The 22671-nt window shown below is 42.7% G+C and overlaps 4 pseudogenes; 1 reads left to right on the forward strand and 3 right to left on the reverse strand.

Annotated features, from left to right (window-relative positions):
* Nucleotides 1-1557: 1557 nt before the first annotated feature.
* On the forward strand, nucleotides 1558-1676 carry LOC142707957 (5S ribosomal RNA; annotated as a pseudogene).
* A 10602-nt stretch (nucleotides 1677-12278) lies between these two features.
* Nucleotides 12279-12397, reverse strand: LOC142678153 (5S ribosomal RNA; annotated as a pseudogene).
* Nucleotides 12398-12652: 255 nt separating this feature from the next.
* On the reverse strand, nucleotides 12653-12771 carry LOC142738071 (5S ribosomal RNA; annotated as a pseudogene).
* Nucleotides 12772-21784: 9013 nt separating this feature from the next.
* LOC142736036 (5S ribosomal RNA) lies at nucleotides 21785-21903 on the reverse strand (annotated as a pseudogene).
* Nucleotides 21904-22671: the final 768 nt, after the last annotated feature.

The following is a 22671-nucleotide window of genomic DNA, read 5'->3' on the forward strand; positions in this document are numbered from 1 at the left end:
GGGGAGTGGTTGCGGTTGAGGTCAGCCAACTGCAGGTATAACGGTGCCCCTGAGCCAGTAGGGTGACGGCTGGGAGTAAAATACTATGCAGGTGGGCTGTTTCGTGACAGACTTTTGTAGCTCCAAGGACTCCCCTTCCATTGTTATTATTATTTGTAAATTGTTGTTCTTGATGTTTGTTTGTAAATAAAATGGCTGCTGTGGCCAAATTTATCCAAACCAAGAGTCTGAGTCTTATTAGAGGGACAGGGGGTTTGGGAAAAGGTATGGCCATTAATGGGGAAGGTGAGTAGGTGAAGCCACTTCCCCCCGGTAGGAGTGTACGCACTCTACAGTCCCCTGATCAAGTACAGGCTGGACCCGGCAGAATGCCATAGGGGGAGGCCACCATGATCAGGGATGTTAGGAAGGGAAGGAGTTAAGGAGTTAGGGGTGTGGTTAGGAGGGGGCGTATGTGAGTGGGGCGAGGTCAGGTTACTTAAGGGTAGGAGAGAGGAAGGACGCCGCCATCTTTAGTTAACAGCACAGGGAAGCTTGTCCCACCCTCCCTCCCAAAATGTTGTGTTCGTCTGTGTTGTTATTTTGGTATTTCGCTTTGTTGCTCGTTGTTTTTGTTTTTCCGCAGGTACCAGAGGATGCTGTGGAACAGTTTTGCAATGTCGCAGCAGTTGTATGGCGGATTGGGGGTCCTTGGAGTTGGTGGTAAATTACTGTGGGGGGGGGATTCATAGGGGGTATGGTCCCTCCCCAATTTATTATGGTTGGTAGTCTGGTCAATTTGGGCTCCTGCTGGGTGGTGTCCCGAGGAGTGGTCAATTTTGGGCTCCCGCTGGGTGGTGTCCCGGGGAGTGGTTGCGGTTGAGGTCAGCCAACTGCAGGTATAACGGTGCCCCTGAGCCAGTAGGGTGACGGCTGGGAGTAAAATACTATGCAGGTGGGCTGTTTCGTGACAGACTTTTGTAGCTCCAAGGACTCCCCTTCCATTGTTATTATTATTTGTAAATTGTTGTTCTTGATGTTTGTTTGTAAATAAAATGGCTGCTGTGGCCAAATTTATCCAAACCAAGAGTCTGAGTCTTATTAGAGGGACAGGGGGTTTGGGAAAAGGTATGGCCATTAATGGGGAAGGTGAGTAGGTGAAGCCACTTCCCCCCGGTAGGAGTGTACGCACTCTACAGTCCCCTGATCATGGCCATTCTAAGCTGAATGTGCCTGCTCTTGTCAGATCCCAGAAGTTACACAGCTTAAGATCTCGCTAGTACCACTGTGGGAGGCTGGCTGGGAATCAGTGGTGCTGTAAACCTATTGTTTGCCGGTTAGATTTTGTTTCACATTCAATTACAAAAGGACTATGGACTAAAGTTTTAATGTCAGTGGTCATTCAAAGCTGATTGCGCCTGCTCTCGTCAGTTCGCAGAAGATAAACAACTTAAGCCCTTGCTAGTACCAGTGTGGGAGACTGTCTGGGAATCTGTGGTGCGATTCCCTTATTATTATGTCGTTTCGATTTTTTTTCCACAATCGATTAAAAAAGGACTATGGACTAAACCTTTAAAAGTTAATAGCCATTCTAAGCTGAATGTGCCTGTTCTTGTTAGATCACAGAAGTTACACAGCTTAAGACCTCGCTAGTACCAGTATGGTAGACTAACTGGGAATCTGTGGTGCTGTAGACCTTTTGTTTTGTTTAAGATTTTGTTTCACAATCGATTAAAAAAGGACTATGAACTAATGTTTTCAAAGTCAGTGACCATTCTAAGCTGAATGTGCCTTCTCTCGTCAGGTTGTAGAAGTTATACATCTTAAGGCCTTGCTATTACCAGTCTGGGAATGGGTGGTGCTATTGACCTATTGTTATGCAGTTTAGATTTTGTTTCACAATCGATATAAAAGGACTATGGACTAAAGTTTCCAAAGTCAATGGCTATTCTAAGCTGAATGTACCTGCTCTCATCAGATTGAAGTAGTTACTTGTCTTTAGGCCTTGCCAGTACCAGTGTGAGAGACTGTCTGGGAATCCGTGGAGCTGTTGACTTATTGTTATGCAGTTTGGATTTTGTTTCACAATCGATTAATGGACTAAAGCTTTAAATGTCATTGGCCATTCTAAGTTGAATGTGCCTGCTCTCATCAGATCGCAGAAGTTTCTCAGATTAAGACCTTGCTAATACCAATGTGGGAGGCTGTCAGAACCTGTTGTTTGCTGTTTAGATTTTGTTTCACAATCGATTAATGGACTAAAGCTTTAAATGTCAACGGCCTTTTTAAGCTGAATGTGCCTGCTCTCGTCAGATCATAGCAGTTACAAAGCTTAATCCCTCGCTAGTACCAGTGTGGGAGACTGTCTGGGAATCTGTGGTGCTGTTGACCTGTTCTTATGCTGTTTCGATTTTGTTTCACAATCGATTAAAAAAGGACTATGGACTAAAGCTTTAAAAGTTAAAGAGGCTCTGTCACCAGATTTTGCAACCCCAATCTCCTATTGCAGCAGATCGGCGCTGCAATGGAGATAAGAGTAACGTTTGTTTTTTTTTTAAAAACGAGCATTTTTGTCCAAGTTATGACCATTTTTATATTTATGTAAATGAGGCTTTCTAAAGTACAACTGGGCGTGTTTACAGTAAAAGTACAACTGGGCGTGTATTGTGTTCGTTACATCGGGGCGTTTTTACTTCTTTTACTTGCTGGGCGTTGTGTAGGTAAGCATTGGCGTTTGCAGGTAAGTCGATGTAGCTACTTACCTGCAAACGCTGATGCTGCTGCAGAATCAACTGTAGCCTCTGGTGCCGATGTGTCCTCGCTCGTCCGACACGATGCAGGACCTGGGGCAGGAAGTGAGTGACGTCACAGCGTGATCTCTCGAGAACACGCTGTGTCTGTGCACTGCCAGAAGCTGGGCGTTGTGAAGAGAAGTGGCTGATACTTCTATACACAACGCCCAGCTAGTAAAAGAAGTAAAAACGCCCAGATGTACATACACATAATACACGCCCAGTTGTACTTTTACTGTAAACACGCCCAGTTGTACTTTAGAAAGCCTCATTTACATAAATATAAAAATGGTCATAACTTGGCCAAAAATGCTCGTTTTTACAAAAAAAAACCGTTACTCTTATCTCCATTGCAGCGCCGATCTGCTGCAATAGGAGATAGGGGTTGCAAAATCTGGTGACAGAGCCTCTTTAAGGGCCATTCTAAGCTGGATGTGCCTGCTCTCATCAGATTGCAGTAGTTACACAGCTTAAAGAGGCTCTGTCACCAGATTTTGCAACCCCTATCTGCTATTGCAGCAGATAGGCGCTGCAATGTAGATTACAGTAAAGTTTTTATTTTTTAAAAACGAGCATTTTTGGCCAAGTTAGGACCATTTTTGTATTTATGCAAATGAGGCTTGCAAAAGTCCAAGTGGGCGTGTTTAAAGTAAAAGTCCAAGTGGGCGTGTATTATGTGTGTACATCGGGGCGTTTTTACTACTTTTACTAGCTGGGCGTTCTGACGAGAAGTATCATCCACTTCTCTTCAGAACGCCCAGCTTCTGGCAGTGCAGACACAGCCGTGTTCTCGAGAGATCACGCTGTGTCGTCACTCACAGGTCCTGCATCAGCGTTTGCAGGTAAGTAGCTACATCGACTTACCTGCAAACGCCGATGCTGCTGCAGAATCAACTGTAGCCTCTGGTGCCGATGTGTCCTTGCTCGTCCGACACGATGCAGGACCTGTGAGTGACGTCACAGCGTGACCTCTCGAGAACACGGCTGTGTCTGCCCTGCCAGAAGCTGGGCGTTGTGAAGAGAAGTGGATGACACTTCTATACACAACGCCCAGCTAGTAAAAGTAGTAAAAACGCCCCGATGTACGCACATAATACACGCCCACTTGGACTTTTACTTTAAACACGCCCACTTGGACTTTTGCAAGCCTCATTTGCATAAATACAAAAATGGTCATAGTTTGGCCAAAAATGCTCGTTTATTAAAAATAAAAACGTTACTGTAATCTACATTGCAGCACCTATCTGCTGCAATAGCAGATAGGGGTTGCAAAATCTGGTGACAAAGCCTCTTTAAGGCCTCGCTAGTACCAGTGTGGGAGACAGTCTGGGAATCCTCGGTGCTGTTGACCTAACGCAATGTCGTTTAGATTTTGTTTCACAATCGATTAAAAAGGGACTATTGACTAAAGCTTTAAATGTCAATGGCCATTCTAAGCTGAATGTGCCTGCTATCATCAGATCGCAGAAGTTACTCAGCTTAAGGCCTTGCAAGTACTAGTGTGGGAGACTGTCTGGGAATCCGTGGTGCGTTTGACTTATTATTATGTCGCTTAGATTTTGTTTCACAATCGATTAAAAAGGATTATGGACTAAAGCTTTTTATCTCAATGGCCATTCTAAGCTGAATTTGCCTGCTCTCATCAGATCGCCGAAGTTTCTCTGATTAAGACCTTGCTAATACCTGTGTGGGAGGCTGTCAGAGAATCTGTGGTGCTGTACAACCTGCTGTTTGCTGTTTAGATTTTGTTTCACAATAGATAAAAAAGGACTATGGAATAAAGTTTTAAAAGTGTATGGCCATTCCAAGCTGAATGTGCCTGCTCTCGTAAAATCGCAGTAGTTACACAACTTTAGGCCTTGCTAGTACCAGTGTGGGAGACTGTCTGGGAATACGTGGTGCTGTTGGCCTATTAATATGTAGTTTAGATTTTGTTTCACAATTGATTATAAATGACTATAGACTAAAGCTTTAAAAGTTAATGGCTATTCTAAGCTGAAATGTGCCTTCTCTCATCAAATCGCAGAAGAAACACACCTTAAGACCTCGCTGGTACCAGTGTGGGAGTCTGTCTGGGAATCCGTGGTGCTGTTGACCTATTAATATGTGGTTTAGATTTTGTTTCAAAATCGATTAAAAAAGGACTATGGACTAAAGCTTTAGATGTCAATGGCCATTCTAAGCTGAATGTGCCTGCTCTCGTCAGATTTCAGAAGTTACACAGCATAAAACCTAGCTAGTACTGGTTTGAGAGTCTGTCAGGGAATCTGTGGTGTTGTAGACCTATTGTTTTGCTGTTTAGATTTTGTTTCACAATCGATTAAAAAAGGACTGCAGACTAAAGCTTTAAACGTCTATGGCCATTCTCAGCTGAATGTTCCTGTTCTCATCAGATTGCAGAAATTATACTGTTTAAGGCCTCGCTAGTACCAGTGTGGGAGACTGTCTTGGAATCTGTGGTGTGGTAGACTTATTATTATGTCATTTAGATTTTGTTTCACAATCGATTAAAAAAGGACTTTGGACTAAAACATTGAACGTCAATGGTCTTTCTGAGCTGAATGTGCCTTCTCTCGTTAGATTGCAAAAGTTAAGTGGCTTAAAGGAACAGTGTCACCACAATTTTTTTTTTAATATGTTAAAGATGTTAGTGCTTTATTAAAAACGTTTGGATTAATTTGTGTGTTTGTGTGTTACTTTTTCTTATTTTTACACTTTTTCTTCCCTATGGGGGCTGCCATTTTTTTTTCCATTTCTGTATGTGTCGATTAACGACACATACAGACATGGAAAACGGCAGCTCCAGTCCCATAGGGACTGCGAACGGGGCCCGTTCCATCCACTAACATGTACGCCGCTGTGTGGGAACGGCGCATGCGCCGCTCCCACACAGTTCAATTTGAAATGCGCGCCGTCCGGCGCCATTTTCCTGTGGACCGGAAGTCGCGGCCGGACAGTAAGATTACTACTTCCGGTCGCGGCTTCCGGACTTGTGCACATGGAGCAGCGGCAGCAGACGGAGCGGATGGACCGGAGGGAGCGGCGGCGACTGGAGCAGGTAAGGGATTTCTATGTATGTTTGTGTTCAGTGTGTGTTTACTACTGTATGTAAACCTTCTACACTGTGTGTTAGCTCAAAAAATGGCGACACACAGTGTAGGAGGTTAGACCGTTCAAACCCCTCGTTTCTCCCGGCACTAGCCAGGATAAAGGAGGGGGGGATGCTGAGAGCTCACTAGAGCGAGGGCTTTTTACCCAATTTTGCAGCATAAAGCAATGTGGTTGCTTTACCACATGCAATGCTGCAATTTTGGGAATGGCTCCATCTAGTGACCAGCAATGGGAAATATTATAAATTAGAATCCAATTGAATCCAATTTATAATATTTCCTGACTCGTGAAAAAAAAAAAAAAAATAGAACAATGTTTAATCACCTATACACTAATTGTTTAACTAAAAAAAACAAAACATGTTTTGCTGGCAACACATTCCCTTTAAGGCATCGCTAGATAATAGTGTGGGAGACTGTCTGGGAATCTGTGGTGCTGTTGAACTATTGTTATGCTGTTTGGATTTTGTTTCTAAATCGATTAAAATATGACTATAAAAGTCAAAATCCAATCTAAGCTGAATGTACCTTCTCTCGTCAGTTTGTAGAAATTACATGGCTTAAGACCCTGCTAGTACTAGTGTGGTAGACTGTCTGGGAATCCGTGGTGCTGTTGACCTATTGTTATGCAGTTTAGATTTTGTTTCACAATCGATTAAAAAAGCTAAAGCTTTAACCGGTTAAGGACTAGGCTGTTTTACAGCTAAATTACCACTTTAGATGACTATAACTCTGCAGGTGAATAAAATTTTACACTCTTTTTAAAGGACAGATAGGGCTTTGTTCTAGTGGCATTTGTCAGTATATATTATTTTTATTTTTTTCTCTAAAGCGGGCAAAATTGGAAAAATTGCGTCAGTTTATGCTAGCATTTTTCACACATAGTATGGACCACAGACAAAATTCATCACCTTTCACATTCTTCCACTTCTCACGTGCATGGGGATATCAAATATGTGTGCTTTATTCACTGTGCGGGCATGTGCCAAGGCTTGGCATAAAAGGAGGCTTTTTGGCCTTTTCGGTCAAGGAATTCTGCATTTGATTTTATAGCAGCATACTGTTTTCTGGGGGGCCTAATGCTACTGATACATTAGAATCACCCCATAAATGACTTCATTCACAGAAGTAGACCCCACAAGGTTTCCTTCAAGGGGTTTATCATATTTTTAGCAAGTCCAGTTTTCTTCTGAAAGTTTCTTGAATAAGATGGAACAAAATAAAATTAGCTTTTTTTTTTAGCAAATGTGTTAGTTTATGCTAGCATTTTTCACACATAGAATGGAGCACGGACAAAATTCATCTCATTTCACATTCTTCCACTTCTCCCGTGAATGGGGATACCAAATATGTGTGCCTTATTCACTGTGCGGGCATGTGCCAGGGCTTGGCATAAAAGGAGGCTTTTTGGCCTTTTCGGTCCAGGAATTCTGCATTTGATTTTATAGCAGCAATGGCGTAGCTATAGGGGTCGCAGCGGTCGCAACTGCGATCGGGCCCCCAGCTAGGGGGGGCCCGCAGGCCCCCCTCACCACAGTAGCACAGTAGTGCTACAATGATTCCTCTGCATTGCTGGGTCCCTGCTGGGGTACAAAAGAGACCCAGCAATGTATTTTGAAGCATTGGTGGCAGCTCGGCGGTGAAATAGTCATTGCACGGAGGGGGAAGACTCTTGCCCGCCCACTGTGCTGTCCACCCAATCAGCTCGCTTCTAGCTGTTTCCCTCTTCCTCATGGCCTGTGCAGAGGGAAAGGAATGGCTACAGCAAGAAGATCGTGTGTATGCTGTCTCCTCCCAGGAACCCTGACTCCTGCTGCTCTCTGACCCCACACCCGATGTATGTAAGTAACTGCTAGTAATGCAGCTATTAACCCCTTCATTGTGTGTAAGTCTGTCATGCTGAGCAGTCACACTTCAGGGCTGACTGTTTAGCATAACAGACAAAGTATATCTATCTATCTATCTATCTATCTATCTATCTATCTATCTATCTCTTATACAATCGCGGTGTGTCGGCGGTTCAAAGAGTGAACAAGTGACCGGAATGAAGGGGAAGCAATGCTCGTACGAGCACTGCTCCACCTTCAAAATAGCTGATTAGCCGGGGTCCCGGCGGGTGTCTGCTAGGCACTGTATCTAAGCCAACCACATGGTAGGCTTAGATACATGGCCAATGTGTGAGCCTGTCTGCTGGACCCTGTATCTAAGACTGCAATGTGTGTTACTAATGTTTTTTTTGTTTGCTTGTGTTTTTTTGCAGGTTCGGTCATTGGACTACTTTGGATTCGAGGACAACTTCGATGACAGCTTTTTTATTTTGAATAAAATGGTTAATGAGGGTTGCGTGGGGGCGACAATTACGAAGGCGGTAGTAATAAAGTTTAAAAAAAATACAAATATACAAAAAAATATTTGATTGAAATAAAAAAAAAACACAGAACCCTCATTAACCATTTTATTGAGAATAAAAAAAACGGCGCCATCAAAGTAGTCCAACATCTGAAGTAGTCCAACATCCAAACCTGTAAAAAAAACACAAACCCAAAAAGAATTTGTAACACATAAAAAAAGCAAAACAATTCTTATACTTGCCTTTCCGGGGTCCAGCGCTGGAGCCGTAATGTCAGCGAATGGGCCCTGTATCTAAGCCTATCATGTGTGATACTGTCTGCTGAGCCAATGTATCTAATCCTATCAATATCTATAGGGCCGTAGTGCTATAGATGTGCTGTCTCATATATATATATATATATATTGCCCCTGATATTTTAAGACCTTAGTGACGCCCCTGGCTGCCAGTGTTGCATCATTGAGTCACTTAGGAGACCCATTGATGCATCTGAAAGCTGCGGACCGTCGACCATGAGAAGAAATTTGGGGGGGCCCAAGAAGAACTTTTGCACCAGGGCCCATGAGCCTTTAGCTACGCCCCTGTATAGCAGCATACTGTTTTCTGGGGGGCCTAATGCTGCTGAAACATTAGAAACACCCCATAAATGGCTTCATTAACACAAGTAGACCCCACAAGGTTTCCTTCAAGGGGTTTATCATATTTTTAGAATGTCCAGTTTTCTTCTGAAAGTTTCTTGAATAAGATGGAACAAAATAAAATTTGAATCTTTTTAGCAATTGCGTCAGTTTATGCTAGCATTTTTCACACACAGTATAGACCACGGACAAAATTAATCTCCTTTCACATTCTTCCACTTCTCCCGTGCATGGGGATACCAAATATGCGTGCTTTATTCACTGTGCGGGCATGTGCCAGGGCTTGGCATAAAAGGAGGATTTTTGGCCTTTTCGGTCCAGGAATTCTGCATTTGATTTTATAGCAGCATACTGTTTTCTTGGGGGCGTAATGCTGCTGAAACATTAGAAACACCCCATAAATGACTTCATTCACACAAGTAGACCCCACAAGGTTTCCTTCAAGGGGTTTATCATATTTTTAGAATGTCCAGTTTTCTTCTGAAAGTTTCTTGAATAAGATGGAACAAAATAAAATTAGATTTTTTTTAGCAAATGTATCAGTTTATGCTAGCATTTTTCACACACAGTATAGACCACGGACAAAATTAATCTCCTTTCACATTCTTCCACTTCTCCTGTGCATGGGGATACCAAATATGTGTGCCTTATTTATCACATAGAGATGTAGGAGGACGGACGATAGAAGAAGCTTATTTCACAAATCGCCATTTTTTAAAGCTGGTTTTACAAAACTCAACAGTGTTTCTATAACACTTCCAAAATATCTGCTCTTGAAGCAGAGATCCCAAAATATTAATCTAGGGGTATAATGGGAATTAATTTTTTGGGGTTTTCTAAAATAAGAAATTGCAGGTTTATGCAAATGGAGCTCTCCAGCAGATGAACTTTAGAGAATATGCAAACATGACATCCACCCCCCCCCCCCACGCATTCCGTCCCTCACCCTTGGAGTAAAATCAGGGGAAAAATAAAAATGTAATGTAGGGCAAATATATTTTCAACTAATTAACTAAAATCTAATAATTCAGAACAGTGTGGTATTTTTAAAACATGGGTCAATGCACAGGCCTGGTTGCGAGGGACATGAGAGACAGAAATATCGGGAATATTTGCGGTGCCTGTCTTTTCTGCAGACGCGGCACTTTTTCTGGGGGTTGCTTCTAGTTGGTGTTGGGGGAATGCGAGTGATGAAATGTCTTTCAGTCAGTCGCGTGACATCCTCAGACTGGGTGCATTCTCTGGTGTCCTGAACGTCAAATATGAGGCCTTCAATAATTTTCTCCTGGAAATCCAGATATGTGTTGTAGCGTCCATGGCCGCGGGCCGTCGGGTTTAATAACCTCCCGACGCCCGCAGCCATGGATCCGTGAGTGCTGGTCCCCATCTCCTTCCTAGGAGACGCCGGCGCTCACTTCCGCTCCGTTCGGCTGTGTCCCATAGGGTGCGCACGCACGCTCGTGCCCGGCCTTAAAGGGCCAGCGCACGCACAAAGGAAATCGTCATCATCATCATCTGCCATGATTTCCTGATCTATAAGAATGCCCGTGACATGTGTCTCTGCCTCTGTTTTTTTTATAGAGCTCAAATGAATTGTGGATTGCCACCTGTAACAGATAAATGGCCACAATTTTGTACCAGGTTTTTGTTTTGCGTTTTACTAAATAGGGCTGTAAAACCTGGCCGCTTAAATCCACCCCCCCCATGTACTTGTTATATTCGGACACGCTCACTGGTTTGTGCTTGTCTGATGTTGCCTTTCTTTCCCTCACTGCCACTTTTCCTGAGGTATGAATCATGCTTAGCACATATACATCTTTGCGATCCCTGTACTTGACCGCCAGCAATTCCTCAGATGCATAAGCACAGGAGTCCCCATTTACCATGCGCTTCCCCACTAATTGCTGCGGAAAACCAATTTGATTGTTGCGAATGGTACCACATGCCCCAGTCCTTGAGCATGCAAATGCCTTTAAAGGGGCACACTGGAATACAAATTATTGCAGTACAGGTGGTACCCCTTGTGAAGCAGAGGCTGCATTATCTCCCACACGATCTTACTGCTGGTGGAAAGATCAGGAAGGCATCCAGGAACATTTATTGTGCGGTCCCGCCCTTCATAAATCCTGAAGGTGGTGGTATATCCTGACCCGCTTTCACACAATTTGTAAAGCCTAACGCCATATCTTGCCCTTTTGGAAGATATATATCGGCGAAAGCTTAGTCTTCCATGGAAGTTGAGGAGGGATTTGTCCACGCTTACATTCTGCTCAGGGGTGTAAAGTTGCAGGAATAAATTATTGAGGGAATTTATTAGCGGTCTTATTTTGAACAACCGATCCCGGTTTGCATCGGTACTTGGGGGGGGCCTGTGCGTGGTCATTGAAGTGGAGGAACCTCATTATTGTTTCATAACGAGACCTGGGCATTACTGCAAAATACACAGGGGTGGCTTGGGTGGGTCTTGTTGACCAGTAAGACCTAATGGAGGGCTTTTTGACAATACCCATATTTAGGGAGAGCCCCAAAAATGTTTTTAACTCCTGAAAATTGGTGGGCGTCCAATCTCTGGCATGGGTGGATGAAAGTTTCTGCCTTATATACTGAGCGGCATATAAATTAGTTTCGTGGACAATCATATTTAGGATGTCGTCAGTAATAAATAAATGGAAGTAATCCATTTGGACAAAATTTGTATTGTCCACAATTATGCCAGGCGTGGCAGTAAAGCCGGGGATTCTAGGCCCAAAAGATGGAGCAGGTGCCCATACAAGAGCCTGAACTGAAGGGCCCAGGCGGTCCCGTCCTACAGCGCCACTAAGCCCTGCGCTTCCATGTTCTGCAGTTTCAACTGCGTCAGGGACAACGTCCCCTGAAGATGAACCTGTAGTGACGCTATCATCGTCACTACCAAAAACAGGTACATCTACACTACTCCTGCAAAAATTATTGCATTCATATAAAGATCAGGTCATGGGTATTCCTAGAGGTAATCTACTGGTGAACTCTAGGCAGCGCAAATCTATTACCCGGGTTCCTTTCATTTCCACCTATAACGATCTGAGTGGGGAAGTGTCAAAGATCTTTAATAGACACTGGGGCATTATCAAGAACAGTTACAAACACATTGAGTCATTTAGTAACACACCCCTGATGTCATACAGATGCCCGCATAAGTCCTTTTTAATCTATTGTGAAACAAAATCTAAACGACATAATGAAAAGTCAACCGCACCACGGATTCCCAGACAGTCTCCCACACTGGTACTAGCGAGGACTTAAGTCCTGTAACTACTGCTACCTGACAAGGGCAGGCACATTAAGCTTAGAATGGCCATTGACAGCAAATGTTTTAATCCATAGTCCTTTTTAATCTATTGTGAAACAAAATCTAAACGACATAATAAAAAGTCAACCGCACCATGGATTCCCAGACAGTCTCCCACACTGGTACTAACAAGGTCTTAAACTGTGTAACTTCTGCAATCTGACGAGAGCAGGCACATTCAGCTTAGAATGGCCATTGACATTAAATAGTCTATTCCATAGTCCTTTTTAATCTATTGTGAAACCAAAAGCTAAATGACATAATAACAAGACAACAGCACCACGGATTCCCAGACAGTCTCCCACACTGGTACTAGCGAGGTATTAAAGTGTTATCCATCTGCGATTTGACGAGAAAAGGCACATTTCAGCTTAGAATGGCCGTTAACGTTTAAAGCTTTAGTCTATTTTTATATTTAATCGATTGTGAAACAAAATCTAAACAACATAACAATAGGTCAACAGCACCACGGATTCCCAGACAGTCTCCCACACTGGTACTAGCGAGGCGTTAAGCTGTGTAACTTCTGCGATCTGACGAGAACAGGCACATTCAGCTTAGAATGGCCATCGACTTTAACATTTTTAGTCTATTCCATAGTCCTTTTTAATCTATTGTGAAACCAAAAGCTAAACGACATAATATTAAGACAACAGCACCACGGATTCCCAGACAGTCTCCCACACTGGTACTAGCGAGGTCTTAAAGTGTTATTCTTCTGCGATTTGACAAGAAAAGGCACATTTCAGCTTAGAATGGCCATTAACTTTTAAAGCTTTAGTCTATTTTTATTTTTAGTCGATTGTGAAACAAAATCTAAACAGCATAACAATAGGTCACCAGCACCACGTATTCCCAGACAGTCTCCCACACTGGTAGCGAGGACTTAAAGAGGCTCTGTCACCAGATTTTGCAACCCCTATCTGCTATTATATCAACATATGTCTCAACAGGAAAGTGGTTATCAGGGTTAGACCACCAGCAAGTGCGGATTCAGGCCTCCCTACTGTGGAAATAGAAACTCCAAACTAACTATGGAAAACACTGAGAACAAAGGAGTCATAAACTATTAGGATAAATTTGCCAATGGCATGGAAAAATAAACTTTATTAGGACAGTACAAATTACATACAATTTAAAATTAGACTACAAAATCCAAGACCTGTACACCTCCCAAGTGGCAAAAACGAACACAGAGGAAACACCTCTTATAAATGCAGCTCCGGGAAGAAGGAGGTAGTTATACCAAATAAGCTAGGGCTCAAGCAACACATTATCAATTCAATGTGATTGAATATCAATAAAGGCAAAACAACGCCAGAATATGAAATGTAAATGAAATTGTGTCATACATTCATCCAGACTCATAGTAGCATTATAAGTAAATGGTTATATGCTGGACTCAAAAAATGACAACGAATTGTTTACATAAGCCCACATCAAGCAAGACATATCTTCCCAGCAAGTAAAGCCACAAGAGGAAAGGCAGGTAGAAGAGGTATAAGGTAAAACCTATAGTGCTACTAACCCATATAGTTCCTGTAGTTCAGTGACTTCCCGAGTACGGAGGGACCCCGACGCGCGTTTCGCATGGATGGCTTTTTCAGAGGTGTATACTATCTTCGATCAAGTCCTTCTACCTTAAATATATTATTTAATCCAGTCAGCTGGTACGGGTTGGCCAATGAAATCAGATCAATGCGGCCGTGCTTGTCAGACCGAAACATCGCGAGACTCGCACACCTGCCAGCCGAGTCCCCACTACGCATGCGCGGCTCCGGAAACCGCGCACGCGCAGAGAGGCACAAACGGCAGACAGGGTCAGAGCCAGCGATGACGCGTATGACAGGCAGGGCCGGTGTACAACATCATAGGATGAAGTCAAGGTAAGTTTAAAAAACGAATTCTAATGCTACGAAGTTATATACTGCAGTAGTTTATTTAGTGCGGATGTTAAAGCACACATCGATCCATAAAGGTTCTCACTAGAAATGATCATAGTAAGATCAGTGTGAAAGAATCGATATAATAAGTCGGGATCGCAGAAAAAGTATAAGATGACAAGTGAGCACCCAAAATGCTGTGATAAGTTAATAAATAAAGTACATGGAAAAGAAGAAAGTTCATCAATAAGAACAGACCAGTAGGAGATGAAAATTATATACATAAATGAGTTGAGAGTGCACAGAATACAATCCATGTTATAATAGCATGTTTATATTATATTATCAGCATACAATGCTGAATTTAACCAACAGTGAGAAAAACCGAATTAAGAGAGTCCCACTCTAAAGCGGAACACATTATGTGTTTGTTCCACCCATATCCCAGGCTGTCAACAAAGAAGCATAAAAGGATAGCGGATATACAACAGTATTTACAAAAAATTATAAAATACAGTGAATTGTCCCACGACGTGTAGAGATGATTTCAGGCAGATCCACATAGTGAGAATCAAAGTCTCACAAGCAGTAGAACAGGTGTTTCAAAAATATCGATCTTGGACCAATGTAAATACATGAAGGTCAGAAAATGGCCAAAGTAGAAGACTAGAAGGAGAAAATATAAAAATTAATAGACATACAGTTTAAAAACACAAGCATATAAAAAATGGTAGAGGGATTACAAAAATGGCGCAAAACTAAGTGTCTCATTCAGACCAACAGGGGCCATAGTTCCAAGCGTGATAATCCACTTGCACTCCCTCTGAGCTAGCAATTTCTTGGCATCCCCACCTCTGATACCACATATCACCCTATCTATACCCCAAGCTTTGAAAGATCTTGGGTCACATGCATGGTGGATTTTAAAGTGTCTGGGGATTGTTTTCAGCAAAGTAAGATCTTCAATTTCCCTAGCGGCGACTATGTCGCGCACATGTTCCCTAATTCTGATCCGTAGTTGTCTGGATGTCAGACCGATATATACCTTTGAACAGCCACATGTGGCATAGTATATGACGTTCGTTGTACTACAGGATATGTAGTATCGGATTTTAAACTCTCTATTGTCAATCATAGAGGAAAAATTAGATGTGCGGACCATATTTGTGCATGCCACACAGTCGCCGCATGGGTAACAGCCATGTCTGGGGTTTTTAGATGCAAATAAATTGCATTCTCTTGGCACGTAGTGGCTTTTTACCAGCATATCTTTCAAATTCATGCTCCTACGTGCTGTCATTAGTGGCTTTTTTGATAATTTATCAGCCAAGGTAGGTTCAGAGTGTAAAATTGGCCAATGTTTTTCCAATGCAGATTTCATTGCCTGCCACTGATTGTTGTATGTGGCGATGTATCGAATACTAGTGTCATCACTTTTTTTAGTGGCGTTCAATTTTGGTGGATGTAGAATTGAATTACGATCCGTAACCTTTGCCCTTCTATATCCCTTCTTTATGCTTCTATGACTATATCCCCTATCTCGGAACCTCTCCTCCAGGTCTCTTGATTGCCTCTCAAAATTTCAGTTTAATGAGCAAATACGCCTCATTCTTAGGAACTGACCAATAGGGACGGCCCCAATCGTGGACTGGCTGTGGGCAGATGTAGCATGTAGCAAGGAGTTAACGGATGTCTTTTTCCGAAACACATCGGTCTGAAGACATCCTATGCTGTCCACCTCAATGCTGATATCCAAAAACTCCACCTGATGTTTATCAAAAACATAGGTCAGTTTTATGTTCAAATCATTGGTGTTAAGACCCAGCATGAAGTGTGTGAGTTCAGTCTCCGTCCCCTGCCAAATGAAAAGGACATCATCTATATATCGCATCCAGCACTGCACATGGTCAGCGGCGTGCGCACCGTCACCAAGGAAAACCTGCCTCTCCCAGAGGCCGAGAAACAGGTTCGCATATGACGGTGCACACGCCGCACCCATGGCAGTGCCCTGATAGATTTGGAAAAAGAAATAGAGGAGTTACAAACCACCTTGAAAAAAGACCTCTCAAATTTGGAATTGGAAAAACTTAATGTAGATCTGGATGGGGACTTTAAGAAATGGGAGCAGGAAATTCTCTCAGTCAAATCCTCCAAATTTCAAAGAGATAACAACGATTTTTTGGAGGGTAAAATGTACAAATGGCGCAAGCCTGGTTTAAGACCTACACCTAGATCAAGATCCACATCCTTCTCATCTGCAACATCTAGTGAGAACCCTTTGAGATCCAAACGTAACGAGGAAGGATTCAATTCCCACGAAATGATTTACCCCCGTAGGAATAGAGAGAGACAGGTGGCCAGACGTAAGGAGATCTCGTCTTACCAACAGGGGAAGAAACCCAAGAACGTATTGCAGGTGATAAATCTATCTAAGCACTCCCTATCTGCAACACAATGCGACGTACTTAGCAGGGGATTAACGTTTTCCCCGAGTAATTCCTTTAACTTTTTTTCAGCCATGAAAGATCTTTACCTCTTTGCACGTAAGCTAGTCCTTAAAAAACTACACAGTAGACCGGGTGGAGATCTGGGACTTAATAGTGCAATGGAGAAGGAAGCTTTAAAGGCTCTTGAGGATCTCCTACAGGAACAAATTACCACTGATCAAGGTAGGTTCCCTAAATCGGTTGTGCCCAGATCGGCGAGGTTCCCACCTTTGTCCATATGTCCGCAAGTTGAGATCTTTACTAAAATGGTAATAAATGACTTTAAATGCATTTCTTCAAATAGAAAAAATGACAACCTGTCTAAATGTCAACGTAATGCATTGAAGGAACTCCAAGGTTTTGAGGATGTTGTTTATAAGGCGGCGGACAAAGGTGGGAACATTGTGATATGGCCAACCGATAAATATGAAAAGGAGGCGTATAGACACCTGAGGGATAAAGACACTTATCAAAAATTAGCATATAACCCAGTGGGCAAGTTTTGGCCTTTGAGAAAGGTCTAATTCCCAAAAATATACTTACTGGTCTTATGGTTCTATGCCCTAGGATACCTACGCTTTATTTTTTGCCGAAGGTTCACAAAAGCATGACAGACCCCCCAGGACGTCCTATAGTATCAGGGATTGGGGGGCTGTGTGACCCTATCTGTAGATTTATTGATCACTACCTCAAACCCCTAGTGGAATGTTTACCATCCCACGTTAGGGATACAACAGACGTTTTGAGAAGGATAGACGGTGTTACCCTCGACGTTGATAAGTTTCTGGTGACAGCTGATATTGAATCGCTGTATACCAGCATCCGACACGATGATGGGATCACCGCTGTACGCCTCTTCTTGGGGATGAGCAATTGGGACGGCCCTACCTGTGAACTGATTGTGGAACTACTAGAATATATTCTTACGCACAACTTCTTTGTTTTTAAGGACGCCTTTTATTTACAGAAGCAGGGCACTGCCATGGGTGCGGCGTGTGCACCGTCATATGCGAACCTGTTTCTCGGCCTCTGGGAGAGGCAGGTTTTCCTTGGTGACGGTGCGCACGCCGCTGACCATGTGCAGTGCTGGATGCGATATATAGATGATGTCCTTTTCATTTGGCAGGGGACGGAGACTGAACTCACACACTTCATGCTGGGTCTTAACACCAATGATTTGAACATAAAACTGACCTATGTTTTTGATAAACATCAGGTGGAGTTTTTGGATATCAGCATTGAGGTGGACAGCATAGGATGTCTTCAGACCGATGTGTTTCGGAAAAAGACATCCGTTAACTCCTTGCTACATGCTACATCTGCCCACAGCCAGTCCACGATTGGGGCCGTCCCTATTGGTCAGTTCCTAAGAATGAGGCGTATTTGCTCATTAAACTGAAATTTTGAGAGGCAATCAAGAGACCTGGAGGAGAGGTTCCGAGATAGGGGATATAGTCATAGAAGCATAAAGAAGGGATATAGAAGGGCAAAGGTTACGGATCGTAATTCAATTCTACATCCACCAAAATTGAACGCCACTAAAAAAAGTGATGACACTAGTATTCGATACATCGCCACATACAACAATCAGTGGCAGGCAATGAAATCTGCATTGGAAAAACATTGGCCAATTTTACACTCTGAACCTACCTTGGCTGATAAATTATCAAAAAAGCCACTAATGACAGCACGTAGGAGCATGAATTTGAAAGATATGCTGGTAAAAAGCCACTACGTGCCAAGAGAATGCAATTTATTTGCATCTAAAAACCCCAGACATGGCTGTTACCCATGCGGCGACTGTGTGGCATGCACAAATATGGTCCGCACATCTAATTTTTCCTCTATGATTGACAATAGAGAGTTTAAAATCCGATACTACATATCCTGTAGTACAACGAACGTCATATACTATGCCACATGTGGCTGTTCAAAGGTATATATCGGTCTGACATCCAGACAACTACGGATCAGAATTAGGGAACATGTGCGCGACATAGTCGCCGCTATGGAAATTGAAGATCTTACTTTGCTGAAAACAATCCCCAGACACTTTAAAATCCACCATGCATGTGACCCAAGATCTTTCAAAGCTTGGGGTATAGATAGGGTGATATGTGGTATCAGAGGTGGGGATGCCAAGAAATTGCTAGCTCAGAGGGAGTGCAAGTGGATTATCACGCTTGGAACTATGGCCCCTGTTGGTCTGAATGAGACACTTAGTTTTGCGCCATTTTTGTAATCCCTCTACCATTTTTTATATGCTTGTGTTTTTAAACTGTATGTCTATTAATTTTTATATTTTCTCCTTCTAGTCTTCTACTTTGGCCATTTTCTGACCTTCATGTATTTACATTGGTCCAAGATCGATATTTTTGAAACACCTGTTCTACTGCTTGTGAGACTTTGATTCTCACTATGTGGATCTGCCTGAAATCATCTCTACACGTCGTGGGACAATTCACTGTATTTTATAATTTTTTGTAAATACTGTTGTATATCCGCTATCCTTTTATGCTTCTTTGTTGACAGCCTGGGATATGGGTGGAACAAACACATAATGTGTTCCGCTTTAGAGTGGGACTCTCTTAATTCGGTTTTTCTCACTGTTGGTTAAATTCAGCATTGTATGCTGATAATATAATATAAACATGCTATTATAACATGGATTGTATTCTGTGCACTCTCAACTCATTTATGTATATAATTTTCATCTCCTACTGGTCTGTTCTTATTGATGAACTTTCTTCTTTTCCATGTACTTTATTTATTAACTTATCACAGCATTTTGGGTGCTCACTTGTCATCTTATACTTTTTCTGCGATCCCGACTTATTATATCGATTCTTTCACACTGATCTTACTATGATCATTTCTAGTGAGAACCTTTATGGATCGATGTGTGCTTTAACATCCGCACTAAATAAACTACTGCAGTATATAACTTCGTAGCATTAGAATTCGTTTTTTAAACTTACCTTGACTTCATCCTATGATCTTGTACACCGGCCCTGCCTGTCATACGCGTCATCGCTGGCTCTGAACCTGTCTGCCGTTTGTGCCTCTCTGCGCGTGCGCGGTTTCCGGAGCCGCGCATGCGTAGTGGGGACTCGGCTGGCAGGTGTGCGAGTCTCGCGATGTTTCGGTCTGACAAGCACGGCCGCATTGATCTGATTTCATTGGCCAACCCGTACCAGCTGACTGGATTAAATAATATATTTAAGGTAGAAGGACTTGATCGAAGATAGTATACCCCTCTGAAAAAGCCATCCACGAGAAACGCGCGTCGGGGTCCCTCCGTACTCGGGAAGTCACTGAACTACAGGAACTATATGGGTTAGTAGCACTATAGGTTTTACCTTATACCTCTTCTACCTGCCTTTCCTCTTGTGGCTTTACTTGCTGGGAAGATATGTCTTGCTTGATGTGGGCTTATGTAAACAATTCGTTGTCATTTTTTGAGTCCAGCATATAACCATTTACTTATAATGCTACTATGAGTCTGGATGAATGTATGACACAATTTCATTTACATTTCATATTCTGGCGTTGTTTTGCCTTTATTGATATTCAATCACATTGAATTGATAATGTGTTGCTTGAGCCCTAGCTTATTTGGTATAACTACCTCCTTCTTCCCGGAGCTGCATTTATAAGAGGTGTTTCCTCTGTGTTCGTTTTTGCCACTTGGGAGGTGTACAGGTCTTGGATTTTGTAGTCTAATTTTAAATTGTATGTAATTTGTACTGTCCTAATAAAGTTTATTTTTCCATGCCATTGGCAAATTTATCCTAATAGTTTATGACTCCTTTGTTCTCAGTGTTTTCCCTATCTGCTATTGCAGCAGATAGGCGCTGCAATGTAGATTACAGTAACGTTTTTATTTTTTTAAAACGAGCATTTTTGGCCAAGTTATGGCCATTTTTATATTTATGCAAATGAGGCTTGCTAAAGTCCAACTGAGCGTGTTTAAAGTAAAAGTCCAACTGGGCGTGTATTATGTGTGTTACAGCTGGGCGTGTTTACTTCTTTTACTAGCTGGGTGTTCTGACGAGAAGTATCATCCACTTCTCTTCAGAACGCCCAGCTTCTGGCAGTGCAGGCACACAGCGTGTTCTCGAGAGATCACGTTGTGTCGTCACTCACTTCCTGCCCCAGGTCCTGCATCGTGTCGCACGAGCGAGGACACATCGGCACCAAAGGCTACAGTTGATTCTGCAGCAGCATCGGCGTTTGCAGGTAAGTCGATGTAGCTACTTACCTGCAAACGCTGATGCTGCTGCAGAATCAACTGTAGCCTCTGGTGCCGATGTGGCCGACACGATGCAGGACCTGGGGCAGGAAGTGAGTGACGTCACAGCGTGATCTCTCGAGAACACGCTGTGTGTCTGTGCACTGCCAGAAGCTGGGTGTTAACGAACAGAAGTGGATGATGCTGATTCATCAGCATCACACACTCCCATTCCTAACGCCCAGCTAGTAAAAGAAGTAAAAACGCCCAGATGTACACACATAATACACGCCCACTTGTACTTTTACTGTAAACACGCCCAGTTGTACTTTTGCTAGCCTCATTTGCATAAATACAAAAATGGTCATAACTTGGCCAAAAATGCTCGTTTTTTAAAAATAAAAACGTTACTGTAATCTACATTGCAGCCCCTATCTGCTGCAATAGGAGATAGGGGTTGCAAAATCTGGTGACAGAGCCTCTTTAAGCCATGTAATTACTGCAATCTGACGAGAGCAGGCACATTCAGCTAAGAATGGCCATTGACATTTTAAGCTTTAGTCCATAGTCCTTTTTTAATCGATTGTGAAACAAAAGCTAAACAACATAATATTAAGTCAACAGCACCATGTATTCCCAGACAGTCTCCCACACTGGTACTAGCGAGGCCTTAAGCTGTGTAACTTTGGTGATCTGACAAAAGCAGGCACATTAAGTTTAGAATGGCCATTGAAATTAAATGCTTTAATCCATAGTCCTTTTTAATCTATTGTGGAAAAACATCTAAACGACAATAAAAAAATCAACCGCACCACGGAATCCCAGACAGTCTTCCACACTGGTACTAGTGAGGTCTTAAAGGGTTATTCTTCTTCGATTTGACGAGAAAAGGCACATTTCAGCTTAGAATGGCCGTTAACGTTTAAAGCTTTAGTCTATTTTTATATTTAATCGATTGTGAAACAAAATCTAAACAGCATAACAACAGGTCAACAGCACCACGGATTCCCAGACAGTCTCCCACACTGGTACTAGCGAGGCGTTAAGCCGTGTAACTTCTGCGATCTGACGAGAGCAGGCACATTCAGCTTAGAATGGCCATTGACTTTAAAAGCTTTAATCCATAGTCCTTTTTTTAGTCGATTGTGAAACAAAATCTAAACAACAAAGCCTTAGGTCAACAGCACCACGGATTCCCAGACAGTCTCCCACCCTGGTACTTGCGAGGCCTTAAATTGTTTAACTTCAGCATCCTGATAAGTGCAGGCAAATTAAAGGAACAGTGTCACCCCCCAAAAAAATGTTAATATGTTAAAGATGTTAGTGCTTTATTAAAAACGTTTGGATTAATTTGTGTGTTTGTGTGTTACTTTTTTTTATTTTTACACTTTTTCTTCCCTATGGGGGCTGCCATTTTTTTTTCCATTTCTGTATGTGTCGATTAACGACACATACAGACATGGAATACGGCAGCTCCAGTCCCATAGGGACTGCGAACGGGGCCCGTTCCATCCACTATCGTGTACGCCGCTGTGTGGGAAAGGCGCATGCGCCGCTCCCACACAGTTCAATTTGAAATGCGCGCCGTCCGGCGCCATTTTCCTGTGGACCGGAAGTCGCGGCCGGACAGTAAGATTACTACTTCCGGTCACGGCTTCTGGACTTGTGCACATGGAGCAGCGGCAGCAGACGGAGCGGATGGACCGGAGGGAGCGGCGGCGACTGGAGCAGGTAAGTTATTTCTATGTATGTTCGTGTTTCAGTGTGTGTTTACTACTGTATGTAAACCTGTTTAATCACCTATACACTAACTGTTTAACTAAAAAAAAACATGTTTTGCTGGCAACACATTCCCTTTAAGTTTAGAATGGCCA

Source organism: Rhinoderma darwinii, chromosome 1, assembly GCF_050947455.1.
Source record: "Rhinoderma darwinii isolate aRhiDar2 chromosome 1, aRhiDar2.hap1, whole genome shotgun sequence".
NCBI classification, from domain to species: domain Eukaryota; kingdom Metazoa; phylum Chordata; class Amphibia; order Anura; family Rhinodermatidae; genus Rhinoderma; species Rhinoderma darwinii.